The sequence below is a fragment of the Leptonychotes weddellii genome, chromosome 6, assembly GCF_054177405.1.
Source record: "Leptonychotes weddellii isolate Sample4059 chromosome 6, ASM5417740v2, whole genome shotgun sequence".
NCBI classification, from domain to species: Eukaryota; Metazoa; Chordata; class Mammalia; order Carnivora; family Phocidae; genus Leptonychotes; species Leptonychotes weddellii.
The window spans coordinates 69120302-69138118 of NC_138374.1; positions in this window are offsets into that span (position 1 = coordinate 69120302).

Genomic DNA, 17817 nt, shown 5'->3' on the forward strand with positions numbered 1-17817 from the left:
TGTCGACCTCAAAGTCTTTAGACTTTCAAACAATGGTTTTCAATTTTCAAGACATGAAACCAATGTAGTAGATGAAGAAGTGCATTTTTACTTAGAATAGTACAGAATAAAAAGCATCCGAGTACCTCCCATGAAGTGAAGATATTATCACATGAGATGGAGTCTCAGTAGAGTGGCTAGGTGTGCACACCAGATCACAGTGAAGAATGTCTTTCCTTCTGTAAGACACAGTCAAAAAAGTCAGAAGCCCGCTGATTCAGAGGAACCAATGAAGATGTACATAAGTCACTGCAATTTGGTTTGTAAGAAATTAAAGTTGAGACGTATGAGAGAATCCAATGTCAAAGGAACCAGCATCCAATGTCAAGGGATCCAAACTGCCCCAACTGCATCACATTCGGCCCACTTTGCCTCTCTCTCTTCCCAGGACCAGTGAGCTCTATATGAAAGTGGTACCCTAAGCATCTGTTCATGCAGTAGTGGGCTTAGATGAACTAATTCTTTGACTGCTGTGTTTCAGTTGTTAGTATTCATAACATGGAGGAGGACATGAATGAAAAGATCTCACATATGTCTTCTGCCATATGATTAATATTTACTGTCTTTATTATAACAAAAAGACATATTCACCATATTACAGTGCAAGATGTAGAAAAATGACCTATAACTTCGTTCCCCAGAGATAATCACTTTTGAATTTTCCTTGAGGCCATTTTCTGTATGTACTATATACTATGCATGTATATACATCACTTTTTTGGATATTTAATGTGTCTGAGTAAAGCTCAGGTATTCAGTCTTGTTCAAGAAAGAACCAACCACGGGGCACCTGGGTGTCTCAGTCAGTTAAGTGTCTGCCTTTAGCTCAAGTTGTGATCTTAGGGTCTTGGGATCCAGCCCCACATTGAGCCCCACATTGGGCTCCCTGCTCAGGGGGATGTTTTTTCTCCCTCTCCCTTTGCCCCTCCTCCCCCCCTCCCCCCCGCTCATGCTCTCTCTCTCTCTCTCTCTAGCTTGCTCTCTCTCAAATAAATAAATAAGATCTTTAAAAAAAAAAAGAACCAACCATATCCCTGACATATCTTTTGCAGCAACTGAAGGGAAACCTTAAATATTTTGAAGCTAATCATCTTTAGAGTTTTATTTTCAAATTAAATGTAAGAAACAGGAATTAACCACCTATGTGCTAATCAATGGGAACACAGAGGTATAAAACATGGTCCTTGCCCTTAAAGAGTTTATAATCTAGTAAGGGGAAAGAAAGCATTAAATCGCTCTCAAAGCAATGCATTAAGCACAATTAAGAAAAGCAAGTACCAGGTGCAGAGGAAAAAATGATCCAGCTTATCTGGGGGTTATCAAAGGAAGCATTCCAGAAGCTTACCTGGTTAGAGAAGGGCTACTGGAATTACCAGGCAGTAAAGTTACCTAATGGAAAGCCAATTTAAGAATGATTTCCAATGCTAGCAACAAAGTTTGAAACTAGGTAAGAGAGCAAAGTAGGATGAGGGAATAAATCAGACTCCTCTGTTCAACATTTGGATTCACATAACCCCACCTGTGTCTCAGGAAACCCGTTCATTTTCCCTGTGAAACATCTATGCAAATGCCCAGTAAATAATACCATGCACAGCCAGTAAATCAACCGAAAAGAACAGGTGCGCATGCGCACACCCACACTAATCTATTCAGTGCAGAAAGAATGTAATTACGCAGGTTAATTTGAAGGAGGGCTTCCTTTGGGTTAATGGAGATGCATTTGTGGAGAAGAAGGTGGCTGATGCCGTGCGTGCACAGACACACATATTTCTTCATGGATGGAGCTCCCAGCCAGTCACCTGGTGTGACCTCTTCTTGCAACTGAGGAGTGTATTGGCTTCAAATTGATGAAGCTCGCGTGACCAGCTCCCCATCCAGCAAATTCGTAAGTGAGAAATAGGAACACTTAACACAACATCAGGAAATGCAAACTGCTCTAGTCCTGTCTCTCAAATCTATTTCAAAAACAAAGTCTTCTCCTCAGAACAAGAAAGGGTGTGACTTTAGAGGAAGTCTGGTTTTCTCTTCCGTCCCCAGCCAAGCATCTGAGACTGGCACAGTGCTTGCTGAATGAAGCCATATCAAATCCTTCTCTTTTTTAAATAGCAGAATATAAATATATTTCAATTGATAAAAATATAAGAAACCCTGTGATTATGTGATTCCTATCCCAGTATATTTCTTGGTTGCGAAGCTGCAATAAGAGGCAATTCTGTCCTTAACATCCTGCTCTGCTAGAAGTGTGGGATCCAAGTTCATTCCTGCCATTCCTGAACTCAAACCTCAAAGCCCCTTTTCACCTGAGAGCAGACCCTCCTAGGATTCCTGGACCACTGTCAACGATACAGGAAGTGGTAACAAAAAGAAAGTTTCTTAAAGTGTAAGATGAATAGAAGTGGGCAAGGAATCTTTGGAGCACGTAGTCAGCATCATCCCCTGCTGTCAGAAATGCATAATAAATAGGGCTGTAAAAAGAAGAAATTGAGTCCTTTTGCCTTGTGCTTCACGGATCACCCACTGAAATGCTAGCTAACCATGAATTGAGAATCTGTCATGCCTCACGATGTATGAGCAGAGAGAACACATCTTACTTTTCTTTCATTTCCATGCTTGCCCTTTGAAGTGTCTGTTTAGAGCCAATAAAATGACACATTTGACACATCCTTAATGATAGCTCGAGAAAGCCAGGAAGATATCCAGGGGCCTAGAATTGCAAAATTAGAATGAATCCATAGAGGTTGTCCTGTTCAGCCTCTTGTCTCCAGATCTTCCTGAACCTGACATTGCCAGTTAGTTTTGAAATTGCCCCTAGTGAGGGGCTCAGGTACCGGTCCTCACTGCATCCCCCTATTTGTCCTACTCTCCTTAAAAAACACTGCAAACTCTGACAGACATTTGCAACCAATTAATTCCAGAGACGTAATGGCTATGTTACGTTATGTAAGTTTTTCATTAGACGCCCCCAGAACTTAAGGCAGAGCCCAGCATTGAGAATTGTCCAATCATAGTGAATTTCAGCTCCTGCAAAATATCTTTGCACTTAAGCCCCAAACTACACAATTACATAATGATGGCTAGACATCTCTCCTTCAGAATTTTATAGATTGCTGACTTCACGTGTTGATCTGGAATCGCCAGTCTCCCAGAGACGGTTAGAGCGGAGGTGTCCTTTGGATATTCTGTGACCCGTATCAACGAATGCCGTCCCTCTCACTCACTCCTTCCTTCATCCATTCATTCCTCATTTGCTGAGTTTCTATTAAGTGTGATGCATTGGGCCAGGCTATACAGGTACCCTGAGGCTGGAAAAGAGTGGCTCAGGCTTGAAGAGTTTGCAGTGTAATTGGGAGGGTGAAGTTGTGTGCTTAGGTGGCAACACTAAAAGGTAGGAATTGGTAAAATGGCAAAGCTCTGCAGAATTTCAAAGAAGAGAGAGTGTACCTCGGAATGTGTGACTCAGAGAAAGATCATGAAGGCAGTGACATTTGGCCTGAGTCCTGAAGACCAGGCAGGACATATAAAAATGGGAAAGAGCACTCTAAGCAGTGGATAAATAGTGTGGTCGGAAATTTCGGGAAGTATTTGGTGGATGGGAAGCAGTTTACTTTGACTGAAGAATGGGGTCTGTAAATGGAGCTATGGGACACGGGGTTGGAGGGGAGCATGGAGTCAGGCAACCGTAGGCAAAAGAGCTTCAACTTGAGCCTAGATGGTGGGGACCCATGGAGGGTGTTTGATCAGATGTGTGTGGGTAAAAGTTCCAAGCTACGCCACAAACACCATCTGTTTTCAGGCAGTTTGGGATACCACTACAATATGTAGGTATCATGTTGGCTGTAACTGGCCAAGCAGAACACACATGCTGAACACATTCCTTCTTCCGTTCTCCTCCGAACATGTAAACTCTTTAAAATTGCCATGTCCGTTTTGTATGCAACTGATCTCGTTTATCCCTTGCCACAAACCTGTGAAGTTTTATCCCATTTTAGGTGTAGAAAACGATGCTCAAAGAAGTTAGGTGATTTGGGGCGCCTGGGTGGCTCAGTTGGTTAAGCGACTGCCTTCGGCTCAGGTCATGATCCTGGAGTCCTGGGATCGAGTCCCACATCGGGCTCCCTGCTCAGCGGGGGTCTGCTTCTCCCTCTGACCCTCTTCCCTCTCGTGCTCTCTGTCTCTCATTCTCTCTCTCTCAAATAAATAAATAAAATCTTTAAGAAAAAAAAAAAGAAGTTAGGTGATTTGTCATCTGGTCACATAGCTGGTTAGTGACAAAGTAGACCCTGGCATCTTCTGTGTGCAGATCCAGGGAATTTCCTATTACATGACAGGGTCCCCAGCACATAGTTTTCATTGTACTGTTAACCACCAGCCCTGGAAAATGCAGTGGGTCCTTGTGTGTGGAAAACATTATCCTAGGTAAAGAAGAGAGCTCTCATTGCAGAACTATGAAATTATTTTCTAGGAAACTGACACTTCTGGAAAATGCAGCTAGATATTCTTTTATATATTCAGAAAAGGACCAAGAAAATTTGAATTAAATTATGGAAGATGTCAAACAAAGCATCATGTCATGTAAAAAAATTGAAGCTTGGATGGTGACAGATTTTCTAAGAGGACCAGTAAAAAGAAGGGAGCATTCGATTCATCTTTGAAAATATACCATGCAAAATAAATACCCCTTCCATTTGATTCGTCCTTCAGGGCTATCTCAAAACAGTTGATCCTCCAAATAACCCCTTAGGATAGGCACGGTAAGTATTATTATGCTTTCCTTGGTAAATGAGAATATTGAGGCTCATTAACCTGCCCCAGGTCACGCTGGTAAATACTGGGGCTGAAACCCAGGTGGTTTTTGTAGCTCTTAATTCAAAGTCGCTTTCACTGCCTTTAGATTCACATCAAGCCGTTTGAGATGATTTAATAGCAAGGTGTTACAGACTGTGTATTTGGTTTGGGATACATAATCTATTCTAGTGGTTCTGCATACTGATCAACCATATCTTTTAGGTTTTATTGGGATAGATTTTTGTTTAGGCTTTGGGAAGCGCTATCCAAGCCAGAATAGGATGCTTAGGAACATTACCATTTATATCCCTAAATGTTTAAATGCTTTAAAATACCCAGAGTCAGTGATAAGAACCTCCTGAGGGTCCACTTATTCGCATCCATCCTTTAAGCAGAGAGGCAAGGGTCAGGGTGTTTACAGGGGAGCAGCTAGGACCATAAACAGTTTGGGAAGCTTGAATTGAATTGAATTCAGTGGGGGTGGGGGTGAGCAGGGCTTTCCCATAGCGTTCTCAGGGCTGGAGCAGAAGCAAAGAGAGAAGGAAGGAGAGAGGGACACCCGGGCTCTTCTCCCCACGCACGAGGAAGAACGGCATCCCCTGGTGCAGAGCGCAATCCAGCTCTCACCTCAGTTTTTAAATCCATTCATGCAATTGTTACAAATTCTATTTGTTTTTAACTTCAACAATAATGCATGAATAATACATTCTTACTCTAAAAACTTCTAGCAGGAGCGGTAGAACTACCATCTCCCTTGACCAGCACTCAGTCTCGCTCTCCCCTCCCCAGAGAATTTTGTCCTCCCTCAATTTTGGGCATATCCCTCTAGACAGTTGTCTGTAAATTTACCTTAATGCTCGATGTGCATTTGGAAACATATAGGTCTATTTTGATAGTGGCCTCTTTTTTTTTTTTTTTTTTTTGCATCCCATTAAAGATCCTGAGAAGTCGATTACCTTAAGACACGGTGTAAGTTCTAGAATTTGCCCCATTAACATGATCTCTATGCCCCATAATGCATTTCAGAGCCAATCACTGGTCTCAGCACTCGGACCCTTCCCAGGGCATCAGTGTCCTATCTGCAGTCATGCTCAAAGAAGCAGTCTAGTTCTGCAATTCAGTTTAACTCCTACTAAACTGGTATTTGGGAGAAAGTGACAGTTATCCACAAAACCATATTCCAGTTTTGCAAACAAGTAAGTTACAGTGAGTGTCAAAATGGGGTCTCCTGGCCTGGAGGAAAGGCTCAGGCAGCAGAAAGTGGACACCACTGATGCATGTGGCAAGACTTGTTCCTGCCCAAGGTACAGACTGTTATTCTGGGATAACAAGAAAAAGGTTTTAATGACCTGATTTTAGAAGCCAAACCCAACAAAATCTCCAGAAAAACAGAAATCTCATCCTTTGCCTCTGTGGGTTCCTCCAGTAACTCCGAGTGCATCTGCTCGCAGAAGAACAAGAGTTATGGTGGTATTTCCTCTCTAGATCTTCCAGGATGATGTCAGTGTGTAGTATGCTAATCAGAAGCAGAGCACAGTCACTGTTCCATTCCTTTGTGATTAATATTCATTGCTGTCACCCTGGCATATGAAGTGATTGTCTCTTGTTCATGGTGCACGTGTGGGCAGCAACAGACACTGAGGAAACATCATAATTTTAGGCCATTTACAAAAGCCCAGCTCCCAGAACAGATGGATCAGAGGCTGTCCACCTACGTTGTACTTCAAGGTACCCTACCTCTCTTGCTGCTACAAAACTGACCTGAGGTGTCATCTTCAGTAATGAGCAAGGATTGAGAACATGAGTATTGCCTTTCACTGATCCTGAAAAGTTGAAAAATGACTGTAAATATGATAAAGTTCTCTACACATAACTGAATTTTCTCATGGAATCAGCCTCTCCTTGAATAATACCAATGGAGTATGTGTTAGATAATGGCACTTGGGGGACAGTTTTCTAGAACTTTCCATATGAGCCTTGAGCTAGCGTGCTCTGGAGATGAATTTAGAAGAAATGTGGCGTTTGGTGGGGCATGTCTGAATCTGAGGTTGCATTCTGATAAGACAGAATTATGTTCATTTTTCGTGATCTATTACAAGTCACTGTAGAATTTTGTTGTGGGCAGAGTCACAAACTGCCAGTCGTCTCCAAGGGAGGAAAGGAAAGAGTAAAACGCCATTATTGGTTGACTTGTTATTTTTCATTAGACCTGTAGGGCCCCAGTTTTTTCCACAATGAAGAGGAGTTCCATGTGGTTAGAGATCCAAAAGGCTGTGGGACTTGGTCTCCTAAATTCATTGGCAATTAAGGTAGAAACTGAACTCCAAGAGAGAGAGATGGCCAAAGCCACAGAAGCTGACTAGACTCACCTTGTTTCTACTTGGAGTCAAGAGTAGTGTGTGGCTCTTGAATAACATTAGCATAACTGGCTTATTTTCGTGTCAATGGGAAGATGGACAGCTTCAGAAACCCCAGGAGGTGGTCTCCATCTCTAGAGGCTGATAACTAGAAGTAAACAGTGTTGAATGAGGAAGTGGCCTGAAGAGAAGTTGTGCAAAACAGAATTTTAGAATAATAAGACTTCAGATCTGGAAGGAAACATGGAGTTCCCTTCCTCTAGGGATTCTCAGCTGGTGGAGGTGGGGGGAGACACCTATATCAAAATCTTGGGGCTGTGTAGTTTGAAAAATCTCCTCTAGGTAATGCTGAAATGGGCTGCCCCTCACTTTACTAATGAGGTTCAGAAACAATGAAAGATTTATTTAAGGTTATATAATTTATAACAAAGCTAGAATTTGGGTCTAAGTCCTATGGCTATTGCATATCATGCAATTTTATATTTCATTTTGAAATCCCCTTTTCTTCTTCTTTATTGATGGTGGGTGGGGAGAGCTGAAGGAGAAAAGAAAAGAAAGGGGAAGAATTGATCAACACAATTTAAGAATAGAGCATTGCAGAGGCATCTTTTTTGTCCCAGATTTTGATCACTTTGAGAGATCAGGAATCCAAGTGTCTTCATAAAATCCCAAAGTTGGATGGATCATCTAGGTCACCTGAACACACACACACACACACAAATACACATAAAACATAGGGGATAGCAGCAGATTTGGGGTGGGGGGAGTGTTAAAATGATGTCCCCATGTCTCAGGAACTCTTGGGTTTCCATTCTCATGGCTACCACCCAACACTCAGACCCTCATCACCCCTCCCCTAGACCATATCACTAGAGTCCTAAATGGTCTTCCTGCCCCTAGACCTCCACTGTATTGACCATCCTTTAGATCAGAGCCTACAATTTTGTGGACACCTCATTTCTGTCCTCCATAAACTTCAGTGTATCTGATACCACCACTCAGTAAGGACAAAACCCCTTATATGGCTTTCTTGTCCTGAGTTACTTTTGTTGTTTTTGAGCCTTATTACTCGTTACTTTGCAGGTGATATAAATGTCCTGTCTGAAAACAAGGACCATGCTTCGGTGACTTCGTGGCTTTGCTCATATTATCCCTCCTGCCCATACACTAATTACCATACTCCTTACCCCCATTTACCAAATTCTGCCCATCCTTCAGAACTTGAGCACAAATGTAGAATGTGGTATTTACTGCTTCCATAGCCCCAGGGACCCATTATGACTTATGTCATAGTTACTTATAGACATCTCTTACCTACTCCATTAGATTATAAACTCTGTTGGAGTCTCACGTTTCTTAGCATTCCTTTGAGGCCTTATTTGCTTTGATATAGCAGATTAACTGGAGGCATGAATGACTCAGCAATGGTCTTATACAGGCAGAGGAAGAAATCCAGTCCAAGATTTAGCTATCAGTAAAAGACAAAGTGTATCCCACACTAAAATATAGATTAACCCAGTACCTTTAGTATTTCCACATGTTACCAGCTAAAAAACTTAAATTGTCCATATAGAAGTACTGTGCCTCTATTCTTCTTCCAAAGAAAGGAAGAAACGGGTAAAAAACTTTTAATTTTTTTAATTCCAGTATAATCAATGTACAGCATTATATTAGTTTCCGGTGTACAATATAGTGATTCAACACTTCCATACTTTACTCAGTGCTCATCATGATAAGTGTACCCTTAATCCCTTCATCTATTTCACCCATCCCCTCCCACCTCCCCTCTGGTGACCATCAGTTTGTCCTCTAGTTAAGAGTCTGGTTTTTTGTTTGTCTCTTTTTTCTTTGTTCATTTGTTTTGTCTTAAGTTTCACATATGAGTAAAATCATATGGTATTTGTCTTTCTCTGACTGACTTATTTCATTTCGCATAATATACCTTAGTTCCATCCACATTATTATACATGCCAAGATTTCATTCTTTTTTATGGCTGAGTAATATATATATATAGAGAGAGAGAGAGAATATATACATATATATGTGTGTGTATGAGACTAATGGGTGCCACTTTAATTTGAATTCAGGGAAAATTCCCTAATATTTAGTGTTAAGGATAGAACAAACTGTGATTTGTTACCCTGTTCAATCCTTCCCATCAGTAGATTACATTATTATCAAGCCTATTTCACCAATAACGATACTGAGATGCAGAGAGACTGAACAATTTATTCTGAGTTACTTGATGAGTAAGTGGCAAAACAAGAAGTCACTCCCCCTCCATGCGTCTAAGTTTAAAGCTCAGGCTCTTAACCAAGACACTGACACTGACACCCATGTTGGTAATCAAGGGTGCAGGGGTGCAGAGAACATGGTCTGAGAACGTTGTAGATGGAATGCAATGCCGACAAAGGGAAGGGGCTTATAGAAGATTCTGGAAATTTTTTTCCAACCTCCAGATTCAGGGGAGATTTAATCTATCTCTAAAAGATATGTTTATTTTAAAGATAGCAGAGGTCACAGATGGGCTGAATGGCATGATACCTGCAGAGAAGAGGCTGTAGTCAGTTCATAGTGAGTTTTCCCTTCTTCCCCACTTAGTCACAGTAGAAGTTATGTTATGCCTGTGCAAGAGCCGATTAAGAAAGAGATACTAGAAAACTGTAGGAAATGCTTCCTCAATGAGGTGTTGAGTGAGGAAATACAATGGTATAAACAAGACATAGCAAACTAGCAGCCTCTGGGCCAAATTAGGAATAAGACCCACCGATACATAGTTGTTCATTAGTTTTTGGTTGATTTTTACTCTGCTCATTTTTGTTTGTTTGTTTGTTTGTTTTTGCTTTTTAAATAATCTGTTACCAATATCTTAAAGTCAGGATATTTACATGCTTTTCTTGGACAGACAAATCTGGCACCACTGGATCTGAATCCACAGGTAAACTGCCCAGTGTTTCCAGAAGGTTCCTACCAGGCCCTCTCATCTTACAGCTTGCCCGCTTCACTCAGTATGTCATCTACCCAGCTCTTGTAGTCATTTGGGCATAGACCCACCCCTTTACGCAGGTTGAAGAATACTTTTTAAGTCGCTGGAGTTCACTACATGGAACAAGGTGCTTTGTTTCCTTGTAAATTTTCTGACATAGATGGCAGTGTCAATGTCATTTTTAAAGTAAATTCCGGAAAATGCTTTCTTTTGAAAGGCCTATAACAAAAATTATATTCTTGGGACTACTATAGTTATTGGCCTGAACATTTATCTAGACATAAGGAAAATCATTACTCCTAGTAGATATCTACTAATCTCTTGTTATAAACTCAAGAAAAATCCAACAGACTTTATCTAAATTCGGTCAAACTAATCACCTCCATATCACAGAAAGAAAGGACTCTTAGTCTAATGCATCAATGGACAAAATGATGAAAAATATTCCAGAAGTGACAAATTTGCCAAGATCTGAGACAAAACTGAGGGACAGGTGTCCCCAAGCAGCAAGTGAGCAAAAGACGGAGCAATATGGCCAATTCATGACAAATGCTAATTCAGAGGAACAGCAACAGAAATAGATCAGCATTTCCCAAAGTGCATTGTGTGGAAGGAACACTGATAACCCTAGATATTAGGAAGTGTTATTCCAAAAATTTAAAAATCTCTGATTAAATAAATTTGGGGATCAATGTGTTAATGAAGTCAGACATTTTTTTTTTATTATTGGATTCTCTGAGTTTTTATTATGCTATTGTATTAATATGAATGGTGAATTCCCAGGGAAGATATATGGCATACAGTAATTCCTAAAAGAAATCCAGTTTGGATAGAACATCTCTTTGGATGAGTACTCTACATAAAATACCTTGTATATTGATTGGGGTTAAGTTCAGCTGTGGGAGACAGAGTACTAAGCTTCAGTAATAGTGACTTATTTCTCTCACAAGTAAAAAAGAAGTTTAGAAGCAGGCCAGGACTGACATGGCTCCGTTTTTATAGGGTACTCAAACTCTTTTCAGTGTTCTGCTCTGTTCACCATAGAATTTTTTTTAAAAGATTTTGGTTATTTATTTGAGATAGAGAGAGAGCACGAGCAGGGGGGAGGGGCAGAGGGAGAGGGGAAGCAGACTCTCCACTGATCAGGGAGCCCGACGTGGGACTCCATCCCAGGACCCTGGGATCATGACCTGAGCCGAAGACAGACACTTAACTGACTGAGCAACCCAGGCGCCCCTTCACCACATAATTTGATCCACGGTATTATAATCCAAGATTGCTTCTGTGGCTCCACCCATCACATCTGTATTTCAAAAATAAGATGAAAGTAGGTGTGGTATGCCACTTGTCTTTTAAAGAGACTTTTGTACAGTCAACACTTCCTTTCACTTCTCATTAGCTAAAATTTAGTCCTGACGCCAGGATAAGAAATGCAGTCTTTTAGAGAGGTAGTTGTATGTATGGCTAAAAGTAGAGTATCGGTTTATTTCAGAGAGAAAGAGAGAATGAGTATTTGCAGACTATTAGAATCTGTGCCCTGCCTCAGAAATCACTAAATAGATGATTGAAATTATATATAACATATTTAGATACATCTAAGTATTACTTACAATGCCTTTGATTTTTTTTTTTTACTAGTATGAGTTTCTTGAGCCAGTAACAACAACAACAAAAACAGATGTAGGATTGAACTACATGGGGAAAATAAGTAAAGGAAAAATAACTACATGGATTCATGATAGTGAGAAGCTGATCTCATTCTTTGAAATGGAAACAACCACCCTTTAACACAGTCTTCACCCTCGTATTAAAAAATACCTTTTTGTTAAGACTTGTATGCATTATACATTTGCCTTATTATAATAGAGATGTCCATCTAGCCATGGCTGGGGAGACAATTCCAAATCCAGAAGATGTTCATCATCCAATCATAAAATTAGTTCTGACTCAACTAAGGAATAAATCACTAACCTAATGCTTTTAAAAGGAGGCGGAGTTGTGATCAATCTTTTCTGCCGTTCAGAATTAGTCTGGAAATAGGTTGACCTCAAAATTATCTTGGTTTGCTCAGTCATTTGTACTGCTTGGTTCAGACCCATAGCAAATTACAATATACTTATCAATATTTCCCTGGTGCTGAGGGTGATTTTACAGTTGACCCTTGAAAACATGGAGGTTAGGGCAGCTGACCCCTGCACTGTTGAAAACCTCCATATAACTTCTGACTCCCCAAAAACCTAACCAGAAGCCTTACTGATAACACAATTAACAGATATTTTTATGTTGTATGTATTATACACTCTATTCATAGAATAAGGTAAGCTAGAGAAAAGACAATGTTATGAAGAAAATCATAAGAAAGAGAAAATACATTCACAGCACTGTATGTCTATTTATTGAAAAAAATATATCCAAGCATAAGTGAACCCAGGAAGTTCAAACCCATATTGTTCAAGGGTCAAGTGTATATGATGTTAATGATCCTCCACAAAAATTATAGAGAACTAGTACAATTCCTGACTGCTAGATATTGTGTTAAGTGGTCTGTTTTAACACTGTCCCTTTATCTTTATAAGATTTTATCGCCTTTTTTCAAATGGAAACTAAGGCGTGGAGAAGTTAAATAACCTGATGTTCATATCCAGGAAGCAGCAGGTGTTAGTTTTGATCTTAGTTTCTGAACCCCGATCCTGTATGTCTCCAACTGGGGAAGAGATTGTTCATCTGTTAGAAGTATTTGTATGTACTTGAATTTATTTCTTCAAGGGAATCTCAGTACAACGCACACTTCTTGTTGATTATCAAGAATAGGTAGCATGCCCCCTTGACTCATTAATCTAATCATGGTGCTTATGTGTCATGGTGTTTACACAGCACCTACAAGAATACAAGTCTGAACATGCTTGGTCCCATAAGATTGAAAATAATTTGATCCTCTGTAAATAACTTCACCAAATCATCGTTACAGTATAGAGTTTTCAAAAGAAATTATTCCATTTTCCCCATACAATCTTTGAGGCTTAGTCTTCATAGATAAACTTCCAACAATTTTAAGAAAAGGGATTGAATGCTGGTTTCAGCTGATTATATAAAAAAGTGATGATAGATAAGTGGTCTTTTAAAAATCAACATCTGTTCCCTGTGTATCCTCTAGTCATATTTGCTTAGTTTACAATTCAGGCAAAATCTGGGCTGTTTTTAGCAAAGCCAACACATCAATGGAGGAAAACGCTGAATACCATTCTGATTTTGCATATTTACTTCACTGTCCTCGGAGTCTTTATTACTGGGGATGATTCAAGTATCACTGTAGCATGAAGATAAGACATTCTTTCAACTACAGACAGTTCCTACATTCTTCCATCTCCAGACAGCTACATTCTTCCATCTACAGACAGTTCCTATTATAGGTGCATTGCATGCCTGGGGGTTGAGTCTTAAAACAGAGCTAAAATCCTGACTGCATAATGGGGTTGTTGACTTCATCTCTTTGAATACTAGAAAAATTGCCACATGAAATGATAAAATTTGCAAGAAATAAAATACCGATATTTATTGCACAATAAAATGCAAAGAGGTCCTATTAAAATATGTTGCCATTTCCCCCATATTCTGAAGTAGTAAAGCACAGGTGTTTGAAGTAGGTTGATTCTGACTTGATCAATAAAGCTCGTTGCTTTACTAGCTGTGGGACTCAGTTGATTCACCTCGTGTTTTCTCAATTTCCCCAACTATAAAATGAGGCAATAATAGTACTTGTCTCATAGAGTTTTTCCAAGAAATAAAAGAATATAGAGAAAGCTACCAGTGAGTGCCCAATGAATGTCAGATGTTCCTGTTAATATTAGTAATAGATGTACTTGCTATCTCCAGCTCATGAGCCCTAGTTTTCCTACTGAAATGTATTCCTTTTTTACACTTACCATAACTTTTAATATAAAGTTGCTGAATTACTGGGAAAATACTTAAGAAATATACGATCTTTTCAAAACTTGCACATAATTTGGTGGGAAATCTGTTGTAACCAGCCATCGATGGAGTGTAGGTTTCCAATTATGGGATATGCCAGCTTCTCACAATATTGTTTGCTGTGTGTTCCCACTGGTAAGAGAGAAAATGGAATGACCCAAGATAGAAAAATAGAGCCACCCAGGCGCCCACCAAGATAGAAAAATAAAGTGACTCTTCCATTCCACATATTTATATCAAGCAGAAGAAAAATCATATCTATGTTTTCCAGACTATGGGCATCCATGACACATGCAACATTTTTTTAAGATTTTTATTTTTATTTATTTAAGAGAATGAGAGCCAGAGAGATCACAGAGGGAGAGGGAGAAGCAGACTCCCCGCTGAGCAGAGAGCCTGATGTGGGGCTCGATCCCAGGACCCTGAGACCATGACCTGAGCCGAAGGCAGACGCTTAACCGACTGAGCCACCCAGGTGCCCCCACATGTGACGTTCTTATATCTGTTATGAACCCTGAGAATCAGAGCCTATATCCCAAAGGACAATGAAGTTCTGGAAAAAGTGACTAAAACCAAGTCTGGCTTAGGAAAAATTTATATTGATGAGGTAAACTCACTGTTACTTCTTTCTAGTGAAATACATAAAATGAACTGAATGAATAAAAAATTGCCCTTCATTTTGAAAAGTAATGATTACCTAAAAATTTAATCATTGATCTCAGGAATGAAAAATAAAAAAGTTCAAGAAAGCAATCTAGTGATTTTAAATCCTTCATTAAGAAACGACTAGCTGTTTTAGGTAGAATTCATATCACTGAAACACGGAAATTCTAAGAAAAAAGCAATTTCCATTTTTTTTATTCAGGAAGAACCATCTCTTTACTAAATTATTGCAAATATAAGCAAAGTGGTTTTTTTTTCCCATATGATATGGCAGAAGCAAGCAAAACTGTAGACAACAGGCTTAAACCTCTTACTTCTTAACACCTTTGAGAAGAAGCTTTGCCAGATAATGCAATTGTCCAACAAATGAAATTGATGCCCATAGGAATCCAAATTTGGTTTTAACCACGTTCGATGAAAAACCCTTTCTGAAACGTATTAAACACCCAGCCCTTTCCAAATAGGAGATAAATAACAAAATTTGACACCTTCTCAGGAACCAGGATCGCGGTAATGGAGACAAGGAGGAAGTATGTGCTGCTCTCAGCAGTCGCCTAGAACTTGGTTTATAGGAAGCATGGTTGCCATCTGCTTGCCTGTTGACTCTTTGCTCTATTCCGTAGCGCTAGCATGGGAAAGGTGTCGCTTCCTTCGCTCTAGAGAGGAGTCTAAATAAAATTCATTACTAAATGACAGGCTTTCTCCCAAATGGCTTTCCTACCATCTGGTAGACGTCCACTTCTCAAAGTGACCAGCAACATCAGCATCACTTGGGAGCTCGTTGTTAGAAATGAGGAATCTCGAGTCCCAGCCCAAGCCTACAGGAGCAGAGTCTGTTTATGGACCAAATTCCTGGCTGATTTGTAAGGCACGCTGCAGTTTGGGAAGTGCTGATTCAGATCATCTTCTTCACTACCACCCATCATACAGTAGCTCCAATTCAACTCCAGTTAACTCGCTCTATTCGTATTAACACTGAATTTGTTGAGGGTTGATTTTTTTTTTCCCCTCATCAGTTCAAGGAACCATGCTCCAGTACTTTGGAAAAAGCTTATTTTTTACATCTATGTTTGTTTCGTAGAAGAGAAGTGGAGGAAAGGGGGACTCTGACAAATTTAGAAAAGCAATGAACTTGGCATTGCCCTTCACTGTAATGGGAACTTGGTCTAGTCATTACAACTCCGCCTGTTTCCGCCTCTTGAAATGATCCTCAAGTCCCTTCCAACATAATGATTATGTACTTGTGCAAGTTTAACAACGGGCATATTTTTCAAGTCCTCAATTACATTCTTTTGAGCAGAGTTTCAGATACAAACGATGTTATATTCTTCCAGAGAGGGAGTTTTTCATTTGAAACAAAGACCGTAAAGTCATAGTTAGCAGCTGAGATGGGAATCCAGGTCTCTTGACTCAGCATTCAGACCCACACTGCCAGTGAATTCTTCAGAAATGTGTAAATTTTTTAAAAAGGTGCTCTTAGAATCTTGGATTATGAACAGCCAATCTTGATTGTTCCAGTTGCCCATATTTTATCAATTCTTCTTATACTCCAGAATTATTGAGCAAATACTTTCAATCATGACATAAAATATTTTCAAGAAATCACTAATGGGGCTGGATGGTATATTTAGACGTGATTAAGAAAATAGATCTTGAGTTCTTATCACAAGGAAGAAAAATTTTTTCTTTGTTTTTTTTTGTGTTGATAGGAGATGATGGATATTAACTAAATTTGTAGTAGTGATCATTATTTTTTTCACAATTTACGTAAGTCAGATCATTATGGCATTATATACCTTATACTTTCACAGTATCGTATGATAGTTATGTCTCAATGACACTGAAAAAAAATAAATGAACAGTGAATGAATAAATGAGTAAAAGAAACTTAACATGTTAAAAGATACTTTCAAGAGGGGTGCTTGGGTGGCTCAGTCAGTTGAGCGTCCTACTCTTAATTTTGGCTCAGGTCATGATCTGAGTCGTGAGATCGAGCCCCACATTGGGCTCCACGCTCAGCATGGAGATGGAGTCTGCTTGTCCCTCTCCCTCTGCTCCTCCCCCCCTCCTCATGCATGCTCACTCTTTCAAATAAATAAGTAAATAATACTTCCAAGAAATTAAATGGAAATGAAAAAAAAATTTGCACTCGGTAGCATTACTAAAGGGAATAGCTGAACCACTCAACTTCAGGGTCATCATTCCCATCGAAGTTTATGTAAATGGTATTTCCCAGAATATGCTTTACACTGAACAAAACACATGCTTTTTCATGTTGCTCAGTCCATGTTACAAATAATAATAAAATTAATTCTTTTTAAAATGATCCAAAAAAAAGTAACTCAGTGGTAGAATTTTTCCCAGGGACAATTATTCTTGTTCCCTAAATGCTAAAATGCATCAAGTAGAAAGGATTTAATAGAATGCTGAAGAACAAAATGTGAGTTATTAAAATACAGTATAGAAGGCAAGCTAAGAATGTTATTCATATACTTTTGAAGAGAATGAGGTCTTGGGAGAAGGGTAAAATAAAATGACTGGTATATACATATAGATAAAGATAGGTATATAGACATATCAGTATATACATATCCAGAGAGAGAGACTCATTTAAAATATCAACACAGGGGCGTCTGCGTGGCTCAGTCGTTAAGCGTCTGCCTTCGGCTCAGGTCATGATCCCAAGGTCCTGGGTTCTAGCCCCCATCAGGCTCCCTGTTCAGGGGGGAGTCTGCTTCTCTCTCTCCCTCTGCCTCTCCCCCTGCTTGTGCGCACGTGCACGCTCTCTCTGTCTCTCAAATAAATAAATAAAATCTTTAAAATATCAATACAGTCTGTGATAAAGGGCGGTTTAAAATATTTGAGTTACAAGTAGATTTATTGAAGCAGAATACTTTCAAGATGAATTTTTTAATGAATAAATTTTGGGTCGAGACATAAATAAATGCAGTTCATTTATAACGTGGCGTTTTTAGGCTTTGTGTTTTTAGGTGTTTTATAACATTCACACTGTGTTA